Raw genomic sequence first — 19,661 nt, forward strand, 5'->3', positions numbered from 1 at the left:
TTCAACTATGATTTCAGTTGCGCAATAATTTCTTTAATATGCTTTCCCGACAATGTCTCGTGTTCAAGCAATGCATATGCAAGTGTGTGGTGCTCGTTGATACGAGTAGTTACAATATTCTTGGCGTTACTGAAAAGGAATTCCAATAACTCGAACCTCTTTTTTGATTAAGAGTCTGGGTTTGTACTCATGCTCTTTCCGTTAGGAATCGTACCAGCCCCGAATTTCCCGACCCAACTCGATTTTCGGTACCGATTCGGTATCCGGTTTTTACCTTCATATACCGATGCCATACCGAACCGTATCGTACCGGGTATTTTCGGTACGTACCAGGCTAATCCCTACACGTACACCCATCCTCACCGTCTCATTCCCTCTTAGGTCTAAAAAGAACTCATATGCCTACTCACCGTCGTTGTAATGTCGGCCTCCTCTTATGTCTTTGAAGTTTCGTACCGTCGGCCTCCTCTTGTGTCTTTGAATTTTCGTACCGACGGCTTCCTCCTCACAGTTGCATACTTGCATCCCTGCCTAATTGTGACCCAATGAGTTTCAGTGAGACAAACTATTTTCTTAACAGTTTGGTGATCTGATGTAAAATGATCAGTGTTTATATTATTAAATGTTTGTTGATGGTTAGTTCACATCATAATATATTAGTTTACATCATAAATTGTTGATTTTCGCTCTTGCTTTCAAGGTCTGTTTCTTTTTTTTTTCAAAGAATGAGGCCCAATATTTAGATCTGGATGTGACAAATTTGGTACCAAATGGATACCATACCGAAAAACTGGTATCGAACCGGTATTATCGGTATCGTATTCGGTACCAGTATTCGGTACCAGGTTTTTATGAAAATTGGTACCGGTATTTTCGGTACGCTATGGTACCGAGCTCATCCCTACTGAAATCATAATCTCTTCACATCCTATAAATATTAGGGTTTATTATGTAATTAGTTAGATAGTTTAGAAATATTATTAAGTAGCGGTTACAAAGTACGAGGACCAGAATTGACAAAGTGGAACTTGGAAACTACCCTCAATAACCGAATGGGTGTGTCTCTGCACACACATTTCCGAATCGGTGCCAAGGCAAAAGAACAAAGGAACGCGACTGTTGATCATGCGGACGAGAATCAACACACCTTTTCAAGATTCAATCACAACCACACATCCAAGAGACATGACTTTTCACGAAGAGACGCGTCTATTCACTCGCACCCGTAGGAAACTATAAATAGAATAGATTGATTCATTTGTAACTTACACACTCTCTTATTCATTCACTTGTAAATACATTCAAGATTTGTATTCATTCAGAAATAAAGGTTAGTTTGTGTTTATTCGTTCATTGTTATATTCATTGTTCGTTATCAAGATTCTGGGCAACAGTGGTATCAGAGCCTAGGGCTCAAATTCGTTTGGAAAACAATCATCAGGCGGGTGGTTGAATTCCCCTAACAATTCTGATCACGCAGGAGGCGTCGATTAGGTTTGTTTTTGTTAAGTTTTAACATCAATCGCATCAAGCGGGTACGATTGTTGTTCGTTCGTTAATCGGTCATCAGGAGGGTGTTCGATTTTGATCCGATCATCACTGAGGGTGTTTGGATTCTGAGTTTTTTTTTTTGTTAATTCAAATCACGGCAAGAGGCTACGATTCGGGTTAAGAAGACGGAAGCAAATCTGAGAAGTTTGTATTCCAATTTGAAGTTTGAAGAAGCAATCGCAAATCTGAGAAGTTTGGGTTGTTTGAAATTTGCAAAAGACACAAAATCTGAGAAGTTTTGTGATATCAAAGCATCAAGAGGGTGTTCGTTTGAGAAGGTTAGTCGCAAATCAAGCGAGTTTGGGGCTGATTTTTGGTTTGTATTTAGAGAGTCGCGAATCAAGAAGGAAGAAGGAAAAAAAAAACGCAACCAAGAGGGTTGTTAAGAAAAGTCAGAAAACCGTGCGGAGAATCACAATAAGAGAAGTCGGTCGGTTCGCAAATTCCAGGTTCTACGTTCTATTTTTTCTGGAATTTATATAAGATTTAGAAATTGGTTTGATTCCGTTAGAAAGTTAGTGTGAATTTTTTGGGAATCATAGACTTCGGTTTTAGGAGAAAACCAAAGTTTAGAAAGTGAAAAGTGTTGGAAAAGAAATTATGGCGGATTCAGGAGGAGCCTCTCCGTCAAACGCGGTAGTAATTAAAGAGGGTAGTTCGTTCTCCCAGTTTCAGTGTCCTATTTTAAAGTCTACAAATTATACGGTATGGGCAATCCGTATAAAAACCATTTTGAGGGCAAACGGATTATGGGAAATGATAGAACCAAAAGAAAATACGCAAGCGGATGAAAAGAAGGATATGATGGCGACCGCTTATTTATTTCAAGCACTACCGGAAGATATGATAATACAAGTTGCAAGTTGCAAGAGTGCAAAAGAAATATGGGATGCATTAAAGACTAGGCACGTCGGTGCAGATCGAGTGCAAAAGGCACGTCTTCAAACGCTCAAAACAGAGTTTGAGATGTTAAAGATGAAAGAGGAAGACACTATCGATTCATTCACTGCAAGACTAAATAGTATTGTCACGAGGGCAAGTGGTCTTGGATCAACTTTTGATCAACCGACTTTAGTACGGAAACTTCTGAGTTCTGTACCGAGAAGGTTCGTTCAAATTGTTGCAACCATTGAACAATTCGCTGATTTGGAAACAACGACGCTAGACGAGACAATTGGAAGGTTGAAAGCCTATGAAGAAAGGACCGGTTTGGTGGATGAAAACCCGGTATATAATCAAGAGAGACTTATGTATACGCGACGCGACAAGAACTATGGTCGTGGAAGGCGTTTTGGAAAAAATGGACAAGGAAGGTTCAACTCATCGCAAGACAAATGGCGTGATGGAAAGTTCAAACAAGAAGATGATGATGAAGATTCATCATATGATGCTTACAAAAGTAGAAGCAACCAAAGGAAGTTCGGGAAGGATTTAAGCAAGATTAAATGCTACAATTGCCAAAAGTTTGGTCATTATGCCTCAGATTGTCCTGAATCAAATCAAAGAGAAGAAGAAACAAATCTGGTGCAGGAAGACGAGGAACCAACTCTCCTAATGGCAATCAAAGAAGACTGCAATGATCTACTTCAACAAGCACACGATGGCAAGCAAGACATGGAGAAAGATCAAGGTGCAACTTAAGGATGTTCGAGATTAGGGGGGTGAATGAAATCATAATCTCTTCACATCCTATAAATATTAGGGTTTATTATGTAATTAGTTAGATAGTTTAGAAATATTATTAAGTAGCGGTTACAAAGTACGAGGACCAGAATTGACAAAGTGGAACTTGGAAACTACCCTCAATAACCGAATGGGTGTGTCTCTGCACACACATTTCCGAATCGGTGCCAAGGCAAAAGAACAAAGGAACGCGACTGTTGATCATGCGGACAAGAATCAACACACCTTTTCAAGATTCAATCACAACCACACATCCAAGAGACATGACTTTTCACGAAGAGACGCGTCTATTCACTCGCACCCGTAGGAAACTATAAATAGAATAGATTGATTCATTTGTAACTTACACACTCTCTTATTCATTCACTTGTAAATACATTCAAGATTTGTATTCATTCAGAAATAAAGGTTAGTTTGTGTTTATTCGTTCATTGTTATATTCATTGTTCGTTATCAAGATTCTGGGCAACACCTACTTTGACTCATATTCAAGAAAGTGACTCGTATTCAAATGGCAAACCAAGTAGCTGATTAACTCACAGGATAACATGTGGCTTAAGCATCTCTGTCATTGATGGGTGGTACGGCCAGAAACATGTCATATACTGACAGACTTGCTTGATGTGAATGCAAATTGACATTGTGTTAAATTCTCCTTATGGTGAATACCGTTTCTTTAAGGTGATGTTACCTACAAAATAAGCAAAAACGATAATTAGATTTCATTTATTTTCAAAGACATGCAAAAAAGTGCAAAAATTATGTACTCTATACATATCATCTTTAGTTACATGTAGAACAAGTGGTAAACACTAATCATGCTTAGCTACCATAAAAATGCCTTTTAATAAAAATTGCCACAAAAAAAGACTTTGTTAAGCTGGACTTAAATACTTGCAGCAACAATATATGTACACACATCACATAAATGCATATAAAAATACCTTGTAGATAGGAAAGAAAAGATTTTAGGATTAGACAAATTGGTCTATGCCACTTGGATTACAAAGTATATGCTTTTGTATTACAGCTTTCTAAGAAATATGAAGATAATAAAGACTGTCAAATAATTTATTTTACTAACCTTGAGCTGATAAGCAACAGGCAAAAGTTTCATTGTTCAAACTTCAAAATGTTCCAACCAATAGCCATATTAGGATCAAATTTAAAGCCTCAGTGGGTGAATTTGCTTGGAGAACCAAATGAACTGTTTAGTTAAAATTTGGATATGGGTTGTAATGCCTCCAAATAACTCAAATGAATTTTATGAGAACTCATAAGCGTACGATTTTACAGTAAAACAGCTACCGAATAAGTTTTTTGACTAAGTTTGACCGAGATGCAAGGTTTAAAAGTACAGAATTATGCCTTGAGTCGTTTTCCTTTCACCTCACAAGGTGTTTTCCGTTCGCCTCACAAGGTGTACGCCTTGAAACGAACCAAGGCGTAAGCCCAAGGCGGAACTCAAAAATAAATATAAAATCATATATCTTATAAAAAAATAAAATTACTAACTAAATCCATCATTAGATTCATCATGCACATCAAAAACACACATTAAAATGACATGGAATGTTTGAAAATGACACAAGAAGTCTAAAACATCGAAACAAACATCAAAACCCATGAGATGCATCTTTTCTTTCCACATCATACTCGTTTTTTAGGCGGCTCACATCAGGGCGCACCTGGCCATTTTTCTAATTTAAGGCATGAGGCATATCCCAAAACGCCTCAGGGCCTTGAGCCTCAGACACGCTATTTAAAACTAAACATGTATATCATTAAGAGAAGTGGACCAAATGCATGTTCTTTTAGATAAACCAGATACTCTTTCACCAATCAGAAAGAAGATGCCGCATTGTGATTTTTGTTTCTTCACATTAAAAAATTCACTTTTAATATCTAGCACAAAGATCAACATTATAACATTTTATTAAAGTAGTCAAAGGAAACCCAAGCATGCACAATGCTTCAATTCATTGTAATTATCTAGTTTTCACAAAAAAGTATTGAAATGTAATCATTTATATTTTATAGAATGAACAAAACAGTGGTTGTGGGTCAAACACCCAACCTGTTTTGACTTGTTACTCAAACCACCTCACCCATGACTTGTTACCCAACTCACCCAACTCGTTTTGACTTTAGCCATAACAAGCCCTTCATGAACATAAGCTAACCTTTGTGCCTATTATACTAGCGTGATGAAACAATTGTTATTTTGTTAACAATTTAACACTTGGAGCACCGTTTCCAGGCAAGCTTTACATCAATGAACTCGTATCGTCGTTCTAATCAAAAGCCCTAAAAATCTGTTTGTAATTTGGGAAAAAGCTTAACTCTGTTAAGTTTTTTTTACGGGGGACCATTGTAGGAAAAATAGGTGAAAGGTGGGACTGGTGGGGGGAATATTCTGAGGTGGGATTATTAATGGCCAATAAGGTCTAGGTGGGATTATTACACGCCAATTTCCCATATATTTAAAGAAATTGACTACGAAAAGTTTATTAAATAGCTTGCATTATATAAAGCTAATTAGTATGTATAAAATATAAGTTATCCTCATCATTCATCCATATTTCGTTGTATAATTTGGTTAATCCTAAAATTTATCTTAAAAAAGGTCTCATTTAATGAGATGTGTCTCCCGTATGTTTTATTATATTATACTAGCGTGGTGCCCGCGCGTTACGGTTGGGAACACCGTTAAAGGTTGTACGAGCAAGTTCCATTCCATTAGGCTCGAACTAGTTCCAAACCCTACGATTTCTATCATGCTTAAACCAGTGTCTCTCCATATGGGTTGCAAGCCGGTTTCAATTCACGTACAAGTATGAATGTGCACCTCTAACATGTATCATGTGCTGCAGGCAACATATTTTAAGCATCTGGTTGAATTCACCACCCTTAGAATACGCTATAACAACATGCATGTTGGTGCACTACATCTGCTGATTCCGTCTTGTATCGAGTCATAGACTTAGATGTTAGATCTGGGCACGATATACGAGTAATTGTGTGAATTGTATAGATTTAGGTTGTTTGGATCGCTCATAGTCCATTAAGTTTTAGGGTCGCTCGAATTGTAAACAGCCTGGACCGCTCGAACAGCAACTATGTTGGATCGCTCAAGTGGTAATTGGCTGGACCGCTCGTATGACACCTTATGGACCGCTCGTGTGACATGTCTGGGCCGCTTATTGGGCCTGTCCAATAAGCGGTCCCAAAGCCCTATATATACATGATGAGCGATCTCAGTTGTAACGTTTAGAGAAATCGTGCCGAAGTGCTGCCGGTGCGAGATTTGAAGTGTAATCAGTGTCAAATCAGTAAAACAAGTAGTTAAAGTGATCTGTGTGCTATTTCTACCTTATTTTCTTGTTATTCCGCACCTGAAACAAAGGAGAAAGCCTCTGAACGACTCGTTCGGGTCAGAATACGATCCTACAAGTGGTATCAGAGCTCAGGAGGAGGTTCTCTGCAGAAATTAGCCGGATTTCATCACTTTTTCTTACTTCTACACCTTCTTTTCTTCGTTCGGAAAGATTTAACGGTCGAAATCGTTTCAAAATCTCAGGGATTGTGCATGATAGTATAGAGACAAACCCTTGAAAGTTTGGAGCCAAAATTCAAAGGAAAAACAGGTCCGATTGGTTGAACCGCTTATTCGGACATTGTGTGAACCGCTCGACCGGATAGTTTTTGACCGCTCATTCAGACATTCGTTGAACCGCTCGTTCGGACTTAGTTGAACCGCTCGACCGGATTGTAATTGGATCGCTCATTCGGACAAGTGTGGACCGCTTTTTCGATCAGTTCTTGGACCGCTCCAAACGAAGTTTATCCAGCTCGATTATTTGGACCCATCCGGTCCGCTCATCTGATCATATTGGTTCGCTTTTTCGTCACACTTAGTTCGCTTATTTGTCAACAAACACGTGTCGGGTTTTTGCGAAAAATGGCAATGGTGTTTGATGAACAGGAGAACTATTATTTCGAAAGATTTAATGATTGGCATCACGGATTTCTAGATGAGGGTTATAGAAAAGTGAGCAAAGATGGATGGGCAAAAAGGTTTAAATATTTCGTGTGTCTGAAAGACGAAACGTTGGATGATCTTAAAGACCGATATAATGTTTTACTGAATTATCTGAAAGATCATGAGATATATCCGTCAAATGTTGAGAAATTGGAGAAATTTGCAGATGCATTACCGATTGAATGGGGTGAATGTTTGAAAAATTTAAAGGAAGACTCAAATTTTTCAAAATTACCTCTAAATCAATTCATCAGCAAACTTAAATCTCATGAACTTGAAGATAGAAAGAAAAAGAAAGAAATGATCAAGGTTTTGGAGTATAATGTGCTAGATCTGAATTTAGATGTGATTGAAGAGATGCACAAAAGGGTTACTAAATGTATCAGGGCAAAACATGTGATGAAATACGATTTTAAGAGAGGTTGTTATATTGATAATATCGGAAATCCTCTTAATTTCGTTAAAATGTTCTGTGCAGGTACATTCATAGCAAAGGAAGAAGAAACTCCAAAAGCTGAAGAATCGGTGAAGAATGAAACAGTGTGCTCTAAGTGTGACAACTTTAAGACTGACAATGACAAACTCGTGAAAGACATGGCAAGTTTGGCATCTGAAGTCAAAAAGTTGAAAGACGAGAAGCACGTTGCTGAAAATGAGATTCTTATTCTAAAAGAAAATTGTGAGAAGTTGAAAGCTGAAAATGACAAACTGTTGGTTGGTTTTAACAGTTTGCCTTTGAAAAATCAAGAATTTGAAGGGCAAGTGAAAATTCTTGAAGATGGGAGAAATGTATTCAGTAAAAACAACATTGAAAAACAGAAGATGATAAATTCCCATCTTCAGAAAATTATCGAACTTGAAAAAGAAGGTGAACGCGCTCAAAAGAAAATCAAAGAGTTGGAAAAAGAGCTTGAAAGCAAACAGAAATCTTTAGAAGATTTAGATTTTTGGATTAAGCTTGAAAACAAGAATCTGAAAGCGAATGAATCAAAATTTCAGGAACAGATAAAAGTTTTGATGAATGAAAAATCTGTTCTTGAAAATTTGAAGAATGATAATGAAAAAACAATCAAGTCTCATTTTGGGAGAATATCTCAGCTTGAAAGTGAAGCTGAGAATTCGAGGAACAAAATTGATGAACTTGAGAAGAAATTGATAGGTTTTGTGACTTCATCAGATAGTTTGAAGTTTCCCTGTCCAAAACCAATCAATTCAGTTCCAATGAGTGAAAATGTTACAAACTTTGACAAAGTCAAAGTTGAAGATTGTGATGAGAAAACTGATGATGAAAATGAGAAATTTTATTCAGCGGATGAGTCTGAGACAGAGTCTGATGCTGAAATTAAGAAAAAGAAAACAATTTCAAAATTAAGAGGAAAATTTCAGAAAACTGTTTTGCACTCGACTGAAAAGGGAGAATGCTCTAAGCAAAAACCTGTGAAGAAGATTGTAGAACAGAAACAAAAATTTAAAAATGAAGAAAAAAACTCATCAGTACGATCATCCAATCAAAAGAAAAAATTACAAAAAGTAGAAAATGAAAATTCAAAAGTTGTTGGTTGCAGGACAGACCACAGTACTTCAAAGCCAAATCCAGCAGATTTGAGGAAGGAATATTGATGTGTGTAAAATGCAACATATAAAACACATCAATTAAGGCATAAAACTAACCCTTTTTAAGTACTAATGTTGGAAAAAGAGTGTTTTTGTCTTCCTTTTGTATTTTCAGGATGAAATGAGCTCAAAATCACAAAAGAAGCAAAAAGACCACTAATTCTACCATAAATACAAGAAAAGGAACAAAAGTAGACTGCCCGGACCCTCAACGGCACCTCCCAAAGCAAAAAGGAAGAAACAGAGTCTGAACACGCCCCGTGTCCAGCGAACACGGGGGCGTGCCCAGGAAGCAGCAGAAAAGACAAACCAGTAGAAGCTTCCATTGCCCACCACGGGGCCGTGTCCAGCGAGCACGGGGGCGTGGTGAAAGTAAAGCAGGCGCATTAATTGTAATTCGCAATTACAATTAATGAGGAGAGAGAGTGTCAGGCGGGCACGGGGCCGTGTCCAGCGGACACGGGGCCGTGTCCAGCCTTCTGTTCAGCCTATAAATAGAGGAGCTTGGCTTCATTCTCTCTCATCCCTTGGTACACCACCTCTCTCACACCTCATCCACCACCCACCACCACCATAACACCATCATCCACCACCATCATCCATTGTCCATCATAGAGTGTGTGAGTCGTCTCGGGATCCAAGATTGATCGTAAGAGTTCTTGACAATCAAGGCCATGTTTGCCTAAGTCTCTTACATCACTTGGTGAAGACAAGTGTTTAGTATAATACTTTTTATTTTTAATCTTTTGCACTTTTTATTTGGTTTTGTATTAATGACTTTAATAACTAGTTACTTATGTTGAAGGTGATCTTTCCTTATCGTTTGTCCGTGGTGTCTTGGCGTTATTTTACTGTCTATATAAAATAAAAGATTTTCACCATTCATATCTCCACGGTCTATATGGAGGTATGTTGGCTACCTGGTCGGGGGTTAAGGGAACGGTTTGGTAAAGGTCTTGCCCTTGTTCAGCGTTTAGAGGTCCTGCTTGGGACCTGGGTCAAATTTAGTAGGATCTCCTTCAATGCCCATAGGTATTGGATGGCGGGGATCCAAACTCTTTGACCCCCTCATAAGTTAACTACTATTAATACTATAACCCGGCTATTTAGGACTGTATCCCTACTGACTCAGACTACTTAGCCGAGGGTAACGTCACCGCCAGAAGCGGGGCCTACCATAATTTGCATTAATAACTTAATTCATTATCTTTCAATAATCCGACCCTTTAGGATTGTATCCTTGCTGACTCAAACTACTGGGTTGAGGGTAACGTCGCCTTCAAAAGAGGGGCCTACTACAATAACTAAGATAATCTCTTAAACAAGTGCAAAAGTGTGAAAATAATCAAAGGTTATACTAATACACGTGTCGGATCCAAGTGATTCATCTTGTCTATCTGTTTTTATTTTATTTTTATTTTCAGCATTTAGTTAGTTTTTATTTTTCTTAGTTTAAAATATTTTTCTAACCTTTTCGATTTGATTAGACGTTGAGGATAAACCGGTACTAAAAGCTCTTGTGTCCTTGGACGACCTCGGTATCTTACCAACACTATACTACGTCCACGATGGGTGCACTTGCCCATATGTGTGTTTAGTGTTAGTGAATATCGTGTTTTATAAATTTAAAACTTGGCTAAAAGTGTAAAAAGGGCTTAAATACTCATCAAAATAATATTACACCTAACGCACATCAAGTTTTTGGCGCCGTTGCCGGGGACACAAGGATTTTAAGAAAGTTAGGAATCAACGGCCTAATCATATTTTTATTTTTCTTTAATTTTTTAGGATTTTTTTCTTAGATTTTTAGCTTCTGCAGAGCTCAGCACGGGGCCGTGCCTGGTCGGACACGGGCCGTGCTCAGCAAAGTTACTGGCAGTTTTTGTTTTTCAAGTTACAGAAGGCAGACCACGGGGCCGTGTCCAACTTCCAGTAACTGGGATCTGGAAAACAATCACTGTACTTCCGACCACGGGGCCGTGTTCGCTCAACACGGGGCCGTGGTGAACCTTCTGACAGACATTCTTTTTTGTTTTTATTGCAGGACTTGGAACCCGACACCATCCTCACGTAGTGTATGAGCTCCAGTTCCAATAAAGACATAAAAAAACCGCTAGAAGAACCCGAACGCTTTCTCAGAAAAAGGTTAAAAGCCAAAAACCAAGAGAAGGTTTCGGGTGATCCACCCCCAATGGCGGACCAACGTACCCTTATGGATTATCTACGGCCCACCGTAGGTAATCTAGGCGCCGCTATCAATGCTCCGAATGTCGAAGCCAATAACTTCGAGCTTCGACCGCATTTGATACAAATGCTCCAAAACTCCGCAACCTTCCACGGGCTTGCGGACGAGGATCCTCATCTACATATAACTAATTTCTTAGAAATATGTGATACATTTCGGATCAATGGAGCATCAAACGACGCCATACGCCTCCGTATGTTTCCGTTCTCACTAAAAGACCGAGCGAAAGCTTGGCTCAACACCCTCCCAGCTGGATCGGTAAACACCTGGGATGAACTAGCCCAAAAGTTTCTATATAAGTATTTCCCTCCTTCTAAAACTGCTAAGTTAATGGCTGAAATTAACACATACTCACAAGAGGACGGGGAATCCTTATATGAAACATGGGAAAGGTTCAAGGAGCTATTACGCAAGTGTCCCCATCATGGCCTCGCAATATGGCAACAAGTATCCACTTTCTACAATGGATTGTTGCCACACACTAGGCAGACACTTGATTCTAGCTCCGGGGGACTTTTAGGTAATCGACGCCCACACGAAATATATAATCAAATTGAGGAAATTGCTCAAACCAATTTTCAATGGCACACTCCCCGGGGAAATAAGTCTATCGCCCCGGGCGCCCATAAGGTCGACGAAAGCACCTCTTTACAAGCCCAAATCGAGGCCCTTTCTTCAAAAATAAAAAAATTAGAAATGACAAAAACAGTCTCGGTTATGGCTTGTGAAGGGTGTGGTGGGTCACATGAAAATTGGAGTTGCATGAAAGAAACGGACGATCAACAAGAAAGGGTAAACTACATTGATAATAGACCTAGGCCGTCGGGTCCTCCAACGGGAACTTACAACCAAGGATGGCGAAACCACCCAAACCTTGGTTGGAGGGAAACCGGCAATAGTAGTAACCAACAAACCCAACGAACAAACTTTCAGCAATCAAGAAATGAGTCACAAAATTTCACTCAACAACAAGGTGGACGAGAAAGGCTCGAAGATACTATATCTCGCCTCGTCTCCGACACTGATAAGAAAAACTCGGAAAGATTTCTACAATTAGAATCTAATTTTAGGAATCAACAAGCTAGCATTCAAAACATAGAAAAACAAATAAATCAACTAGCACAAAATTTTTCCGAGAGACCGCAAGGCGCATTACCTAGCAATACCGAAACAAACCCAAAGGCGCAAGTTCACCTCATCACACTACGAAACCGCACCGTAGGGCCTGCAGAAGTACCTCCACCAACGGAAGAAACAATGCCAACACATCTGCAGGAAAAGAACTCTCCCCCATCACCAGAACCTACCAAGGCTCCTCGAGTTCCATACCCCGGTAGGTTAATTCGTCAAAAAACCAATGAGCAATTCGCAAAATTCGAAAGTTTGTTAAAACAATTGCATGTCAATATTCCTTTTATCGAAGTCCTAACCCAAATGCCCAAATACTCTAAATTTATGAGGGACTTCCTTACACATAAAAAGAAAATTGAAAATTTGCAATTAGTTAATTTAGGCGAAGAATGCTCTGCCCTCGTACTCAATAAACTACCCCAAAAGAAAATCGATCCCGGAAGTTTCACGATTCCATGTTCAATAGGGGAATCACCCGTTCGCAATGCCTTGGCCGACTTAGGGGCTAGCATTAACCTCATGCCCTCATCAATGTTCAAAAGGCTTGGCTTGGGAACCACGAGCCCTACAAAAATAAGCATACAACTCGCTGATCGATCAGTCAAGTTCCCACAAGGTGTCATCGAGAATGTCTTGGTAAGGGTAAGCAAATTCGTTTATCCCGTTGACTTTGTCATACTCGACATGGAGGAAGACACCGAGGTCCCCCTTATCCTAGGAAGACCCTTCCTTGCCACAGCACAAGCAGTGGTAGACATGAATGAAGGGACACTGACTTTGAGGTATGGGGACGATGAGGTGAAGTTCGGAGTTGGGAAGAAAATAGAGGACGACGACCCAGTCAATTACATGAAGGTTATTGATTCAAGCTTGGATGCCGCTCTCCGACGGTGTAACTTGGGAAGCAAGGCACTCCACTCAGAAGATATATGACCAGAAATCGGGTCTAGCCAAGGACCCTTATAAACGTGGCGCACCACGGAGGCATTCCGCGGATCTATCCTTAGTTTAGTTTAGTTTAATCTTTTAATTTTTGAGAATAAAACACACTCATGGTGGTAATGGATGAAAAAGGGAACGAGAAAAAATGGAACCATGCACAAAGAACAGAGCAACCCGACAAAAATCTCCATTACAGAAGGCTCAACACGGGCCGTGCCCAACCAACACGGCCCCGTGCTGAGCCCCTGCAGAAAAATCACCCAGTTCAGGTAACTGGACACGGGCCATGTTCAGCGGACACGCCCCCGTGTCCAGGCTTCTGTTTCAATTCTGTAATTTTTGTTACTGGCACTTGACCACGGGGCCGTGCCCGGTGAACACGGGGCCGTGTCCAGGATGCCAGTAACAAAAATCTTTGCTTTTTAACATACTTTTATGCATTCTAATCAACCAAAAATATTATTTTTGGACACATTGAGGACAATGTGTAATTTAAGTGTGGGGGATGCTAAAACCTTGAGATTTTGCAAAATCCTAAACACAAGCCTTACACAAAACTCTATTGGAACCGCTAAACACCCCAAATTTTTTCAAAAACTTTTTCATTTTTTTTTTATTTACTTGTCTTAGTTTAAGTTGGGAAGAACAAGTTCTAAAAAAGGTTATATTTTTACAAGTTTACAACCGATAGCGTCGTGACAAAAAAGGAACCAACATAAGAAAATTATGAAACGGCATAACAAGTCTAGTTTAAAATTCGATTATATATGCTTGGTCACATTAAAAACCCATTCCCACAAAAGTGAGTTTTGAGCCTTTATTGAGCATAAAAATACACATATTTAGATCAAATGCTCATTTTTCGTTTCTTGTGTGAATAGCCGCTCGGTCCTTACAAATCTAGAACTTGCCACGATGTTACATTCCCGGTCCTTACCAACTTAAACCCAAGTAAGTAAATGATGGAGGCATTAGGACTAACTATTTTTCTTTCAAAACCATTATTTTTCATTTTTTTTACCTACCCAAAATCCCCCTAGAAAACCCCTTTGAGCCTAAACCTTTCATTTCATTACCCCAAAAACCATTTTTACCCACCAAAAACCTTTTTCATTTTTTTTTCACCCTTTATTTTAGTAACAAGCTCGGTTTTTCGTCAACCTGCCCTTTCATGTGACATCAAAAAAAAAAAAAAAAAAATGATGATGAAGTCAAAAACAAACAAAAGCTATAAAAGCTTGTTTGGAGAAATACTTCAAAATAAAAAGTCACTAAAAATAAGGTACTTCACGAAAACCGACGCTTGTTACGATTTTTCACCCTTTTTACTAACCACTAACCAACCACCCACCTTTAAACCCAAGCCTTCACCCAAAAAGTCCTCTTGATATTTACAAAGGTAAAAAGTTAAAAAGGAGGAGGATTGATTGCTTGGCAAGCCTATGGAAAGACGTAAGTTCCGTGCCGCTCTCGAGTGATTCACTAAAATATACACCTTCGGCCGAGTGTTGAGTGATCTCCCGTGAGGTATGTGAACTTGTATATAAATGGAATTTTAATAAGGCATGCTATGCCCAAATAAGTAATTTATCTTATGAAAAGTTCAAAATAAATCATAACGAATAGGATTGTAAATAAATAAAAATAAAGCCTATAAAAAAAAACCTTGGATTCCCGACACTCTAGGACAAGCTAAAAAAAAAAAAACTTCTCTTCTACCTATTCCATTTGGGAGTGTAAGCCACATTTAAAGAGTTTTGCTTGAGGACAAGCAAAAGTTCAAGTGTGGGGGGTATTTGATGTGTGTAAAATGCAACATATAAAACACATCAATTAAGGCATAAAACTAACCCTTTTTAAGTACTAATGTTGGAAAAAGAGTGTTTTTGTCTTCTTTTTGTATTTTCAGGATGAAATGAGCTCAAAATCACAAAAGAAGCAAAAAGACCACTAATTCTACCATAAATACAAGAAAAGGAACAAAAGTAGACTGCCCGGACCCTCAACGGCACCTCCCAAAGCAAAAAGGAAGAAACAGAGTCTGAACACGCCCCGTGTCCAGCGAACACGGGGGCGTGCCCAGGAAGCAGCAGAAAAGACAAACCAGTAGAAGCTTCCATTGCCCACCACGGGACCGTGTCCAGCGAGCACGGGGGCGTGGTGAAAGTACAGCAGGCGCATTAATTGTAATTCGCAATTACAATTAATGAGGAGAGAGAGTGTCAGGCGGGCACGGGGCCGTGTCCAGCGGACACGGGGCCGTGTCCAGCCTTCTGTTCAGCCTATAAATAGAGGAGCTTGGCTTCATTCTCTCTCATCCCTTGGCACACCACCTCTCTCACACCTCATCCACCACCCACCACCACCATAACACCATCATCCACCACCATCATCCATTGTCCATCGTAGAGTGTGTGAGTCGTCTCGGGATCCAAGATTGATCGTAAGAGTTCTTGACAATCAAGGCCATGTTTGCCTAAGTCTCTTACATCACTTGGTGAAGACAAGTGTTTAGTATAATACTTTTTATTTTTAATCTTTTGCACTTTTTATTTGGTTTTGTATTAATGACTTTAATAACTAGTTACTTATGTTGAAGGTGATCTTTCCTTATCGTTTGTCCGTGGTGTCTTGGCGTTATTTTACTGTCTATATAAAATAAAAGATTTTCACCATTCATATCTCCACGGTCTATATGGAGGTATGTTGGCTACCTGGTCGGGGGTTAAGGGAACGGTTTGGTAAAGGTCTTGCCCTTGTTCAGCGTTTAGAGGTCCTGCTTGGGACCTGGGTTAAATTTAGTAGGATCTCCTTCAATGCCCATAGGTATTGGATGGCGGGGATCCAAACTCTTTGACCCCCTCATAAGTTAACTACTATTAATACTATAACCCGGCTATTTAGGACTGTATCCCTGCTGACTCAGACTACTTAGCCGAGGGTAACGTCACCGCCAGAAGCGGGGCCTACCATAATTTGCATTAATAACTTAATTCATTATCTTTCAATAATCTGACCCTTTAGGATCGTATCCTTGCTGACTCAAACTACTGGGTTGAGGGTAACCTCGCCTTCAAAAGAGGGGCCTACTACAATAACTAAGATAATCTCTTAAACAAGTGCAAAAGTGTGAAAATAATCAAAGGTTATACTAATACACGTGTCGGATCCAAGTGATTCATCTTGTCTATCTGTTTTAATTTTATTTTTATTTTCAGCATTTAGTTAGTTTTTATTTTTCTTAGTTTAAAATATTTTTCTAACCTTTTTGATTTGATTAGACGTTGAGGATAAACCGGTACTAAAAGCTCTTGTGTCCTTGGACGACCTCGGTATCTTACCAACACTATACTACGTCCACGATGGGTGCACTTGCCCATATGTGTGTTTAGTGTTAGTGAATATCGTGTTTTATAAATTTAAAACTTGGCTAAAAGTGTAAAAAGGGCTTAAATACTCATCAAAATAATATTACACCTAACGCATATCAAATATCACCAAGCCAGACAATGCTATGATCTGAGCGTTTGGTGTGAAAGTGGTATACGGTACGATAACAGAGTGTGTTACAGCTGCGGATATCACGGACACATTGCTATTAACTGCCAATACTTGAGTTATGAAACCAGGAGGTGCTATAATTGCAATATCAAAGGTCACATTGCCAGAGATTGCCCAAGAAGATCGAATGACAGATTGAGGGTTAATCCTCAGAAAATGGCAAAGAAAATACCAGTTGGTGACAAGCCCAAGGAACTGAAAGTTTCAGAACAGAATGTCAAAGAACAGAAGGTCCAAGAACCTAAAGTTCAAGAAAAGAAAGTGAAGCTTTCTCAAGGGCAGAAAGACAAACTGCGAAAGAAGAGAAAGAAGGCCAGAGAATATCTGGAGAAGATTTTGTCCTCGGGTTCACCCGACAGATTGATTAAGAGTGCTGATGAATCGATTCACTCGACAACAAAGTCAAGTAAACCGAATTCGTCAGATGCAAATCTGAGGATAAAAGAGGAGAAGAAGAAGGAAAAGGTCGGCGATGAATCTGACGTGCCGAAGTCAGACAAGCCACCTTCCGGCGATGAATCTGACTCATCAAAGTCAGACAAGCCATCTGCGGGCAATGATTCTGGTTCGTCAAAGCCAGAGGAGCCATTGGTTGAGGTAAAATTGTCGAAAACACCCAAGGCTGGTCGGGCTTGGGTGAATCTCTTTAACTGAAAATCCTGACTTGCCGGAGTTCCCAGGTTGGTAAGCGTGGAACATGAATCGGCACATTTCTTGAGAAATTTCACTATGGTGATTTTTCGTCTTTCAAAAGATAAATCAGGGACATTAAGTTGTACTTGATTCATCTTTCCTACAAATGATAATTTGTAAAACAATGTGATGAAACCCCATGTTTATGAAATAACACACAAAACTAATTTTCCGGAAAAACCAGTTTGTTGTGAGGGGGAGTTCTAATTGTTTACGTCAAAGTGGATGGAGAATTGAAGTGATTCGATATCATGTTGTCAAGTTTGTACAGTTTGTTTTCAAATTTTCCTAGAAAATCAAAATTGAAACATATTTTGATTTTAGGGGGAGAAAAATTTTAAAAAAATTAGAAAATTTGAAAATGTCAAAAACATTGAAAATTTAAAAACGAGTTTTGTTGTAAAAAAAGAGGAAATGATAGTAAATCAGTGGACTATCACAGCACGCTAAAGAAATGTAATGTCAAATGTGATAAACGGTCTCACTGATGATGTGACGATAGGTTTTTGTACATTTAGTAGATTTATTCGGGATATAAACCTAAAATTTCAAACTTATGAAATTTGTGGGGAACACTACTTGGATATATAGGTAACCCCTGAAATCTCGTTTGAAAGGTCTCGTATTCTGATATACTAGGTGTTTATACTCTATGATGTCTGGGGTATTATTCCGGGACTTCTGCTGAACGGTAGTTCTGACCTAGTCCTTGGCTAATACTTTCCACAAAATGCTTGAAACATAGCATAAAGCCCTCAGCTGATTAGACAATAAAATTGATAATCATCTGTTGTAGCTGAAAAGATCCTCTAAAGGGGACACACTGCTAAGTCGAAGCTGATATCTCTCTGCTGAACGGAAGTTCTGACCTGAGATCCCTCAGTTCTCGCATTTAACCCCTAATTTATGTACAGATATCATTGTAGTATTCTTGCCTGTAAGACTGAATATTGGGATTCTGGATACGGGAGTATATTCAAGAGGTGGGACACATGAATCGAACTAAGTTCATAAAACACTTAAATAGTATCCTGAATAGATTGAAAATTGTATGAAAATTTAAGAGGACAATTATATCGTCAATCTACGTGAATCGTTTAGAACTTAAAACGATTAGAAGCTTAACGGTGCGTGTGATGTGTCTCAAAAACTAATATGATCCTCTTACACAAACTCACAAAAATATGTTTGTACATATTTCATTTCTGCATTTAATTTCTGTCTTTGCATTCATGTTTCTTATTTTGAAAAATCCAGAAAGATTTTCGACAACTGATGTTGAAAAGCTGACATTCAAAATCTCAAAGGCTAAACATGATGAACAGACAGGTTGGTTAAGTGGTTTGAAATGTTTAAGATGATTCATTAATTTGAATCGGAAATTGGAATGTTTCAAATTTTAAAAGTTTTAAATGTGAAAATTCTCAAATGTTTAGTTGATTCATTAAGTTGAATCACAACTTTATTGGTTTGTAATAGAGAGGTTGAGATATGCAGGTTTCTAAATCTGTTGCTACGAAAAGCCAGACTACGATCCCGACAGCCGAGTCTAAGGGGGAGTCTGAAGACGAGCTTAATGCAAAAGGAGCTTGTATTCGGAAAGCCAGGTGTCGATCCCAAAAGCACGGAAGCTTGACGAAAGGGGGAGCCTAAAGATTCTGAAGAAAAAGAGCAACGGAAGCTGAAGACAGATCCACCGGGATTCTGTTCAAGCAAGAAGAAGATTCAAGAGAGAAAGAAAGATCCAGGCAGAATTATTGAAGAAGACAGAACAATATCCTAGAATGTCATGTTGAAGACTCTCACTGAAGATTCCGTCAACATTCAAGGGGTCTGTTGGTGCAGTTGTCTGTCGACTACATCTTCGTTCGAGTCTTAGAATGTTAGAATAATAAAGAGAGAGAAGCCCAAAGACTGATCAAGACTGAAGATCTGAAGATACAGCTTTGTTGTGACTCGATAGTCGACTCCATCAACATCTGAGGGGGAGTCTGTTGGTGCACTACATCTGCTGATTCCGTCTTGTATCGAGTCATAGACTTAGATGTTAGATCTGGGCACGATATACGAGTAATTGTGTGAATTGTATAGATTTAGGTTGTTTGGATCGCTCATAGTCCATTAAGTTTTAGGGTCGCTCGAATGGTAAACAGCCTGGACCGCTCGAACAGCAACTATGTTGGATCGCTCAAGTGGTAA

General features: G+C 39.1%; 1 long non-coding RNA gene and 1 other non-coding gene across 3 annotated transcripts; both read right to left on the bottom strand.

Moving 5' to 3' along the window:
- Window positions 1-204: 204 nt before the first annotated feature.
- On the bottom strand, window positions 205-5,433 carry LOC110877094. 2 transcript variants are annotated; one of them, XR_002556750.1, is made up of 3 exons: window positions 5,418-5,433; window positions 3,775-3,925; window positions 205-527 (listed from the first exon to the last, which is right to left on the bottom strand). It is a non-coding gene; the product is annotated as an uncharacterized LOC110877094 (long non-coding RNA). The 2 variants fall into 2 exon arrangements; XR_002556751.1 differs by having other exon boundaries at window positions 205-531.
- Window positions 5,434-11,459: 6,026 nt separating this feature from the next.
- On the bottom strand, window positions 11,460-11,566 carry LOC118482389. Its single transcript, XR_004868429.1, has one exon. It is a non-coding gene; the product is annotated as a small nucleolar RNA R71 (small nucleolar RNA).
- Window positions 11,567-19,661: the final 8,095 nt, after the last annotated feature.

The sequence above is a fragment of the Helianthus annuus genome, chromosome 9 (assembly GCF_002127325.2).
Source record: "Helianthus annuus cultivar XRQ/B chromosome 9, HanXRQr2.0-SUNRISE, whole genome shotgun sequence".
In the NCBI taxonomy this organism is placed as follows: domain Eukaryota; kingdom Viridiplantae; phylum Streptophyta; class Magnoliopsida; order Asterales; family Asteraceae; genus Helianthus; species Helianthus annuus.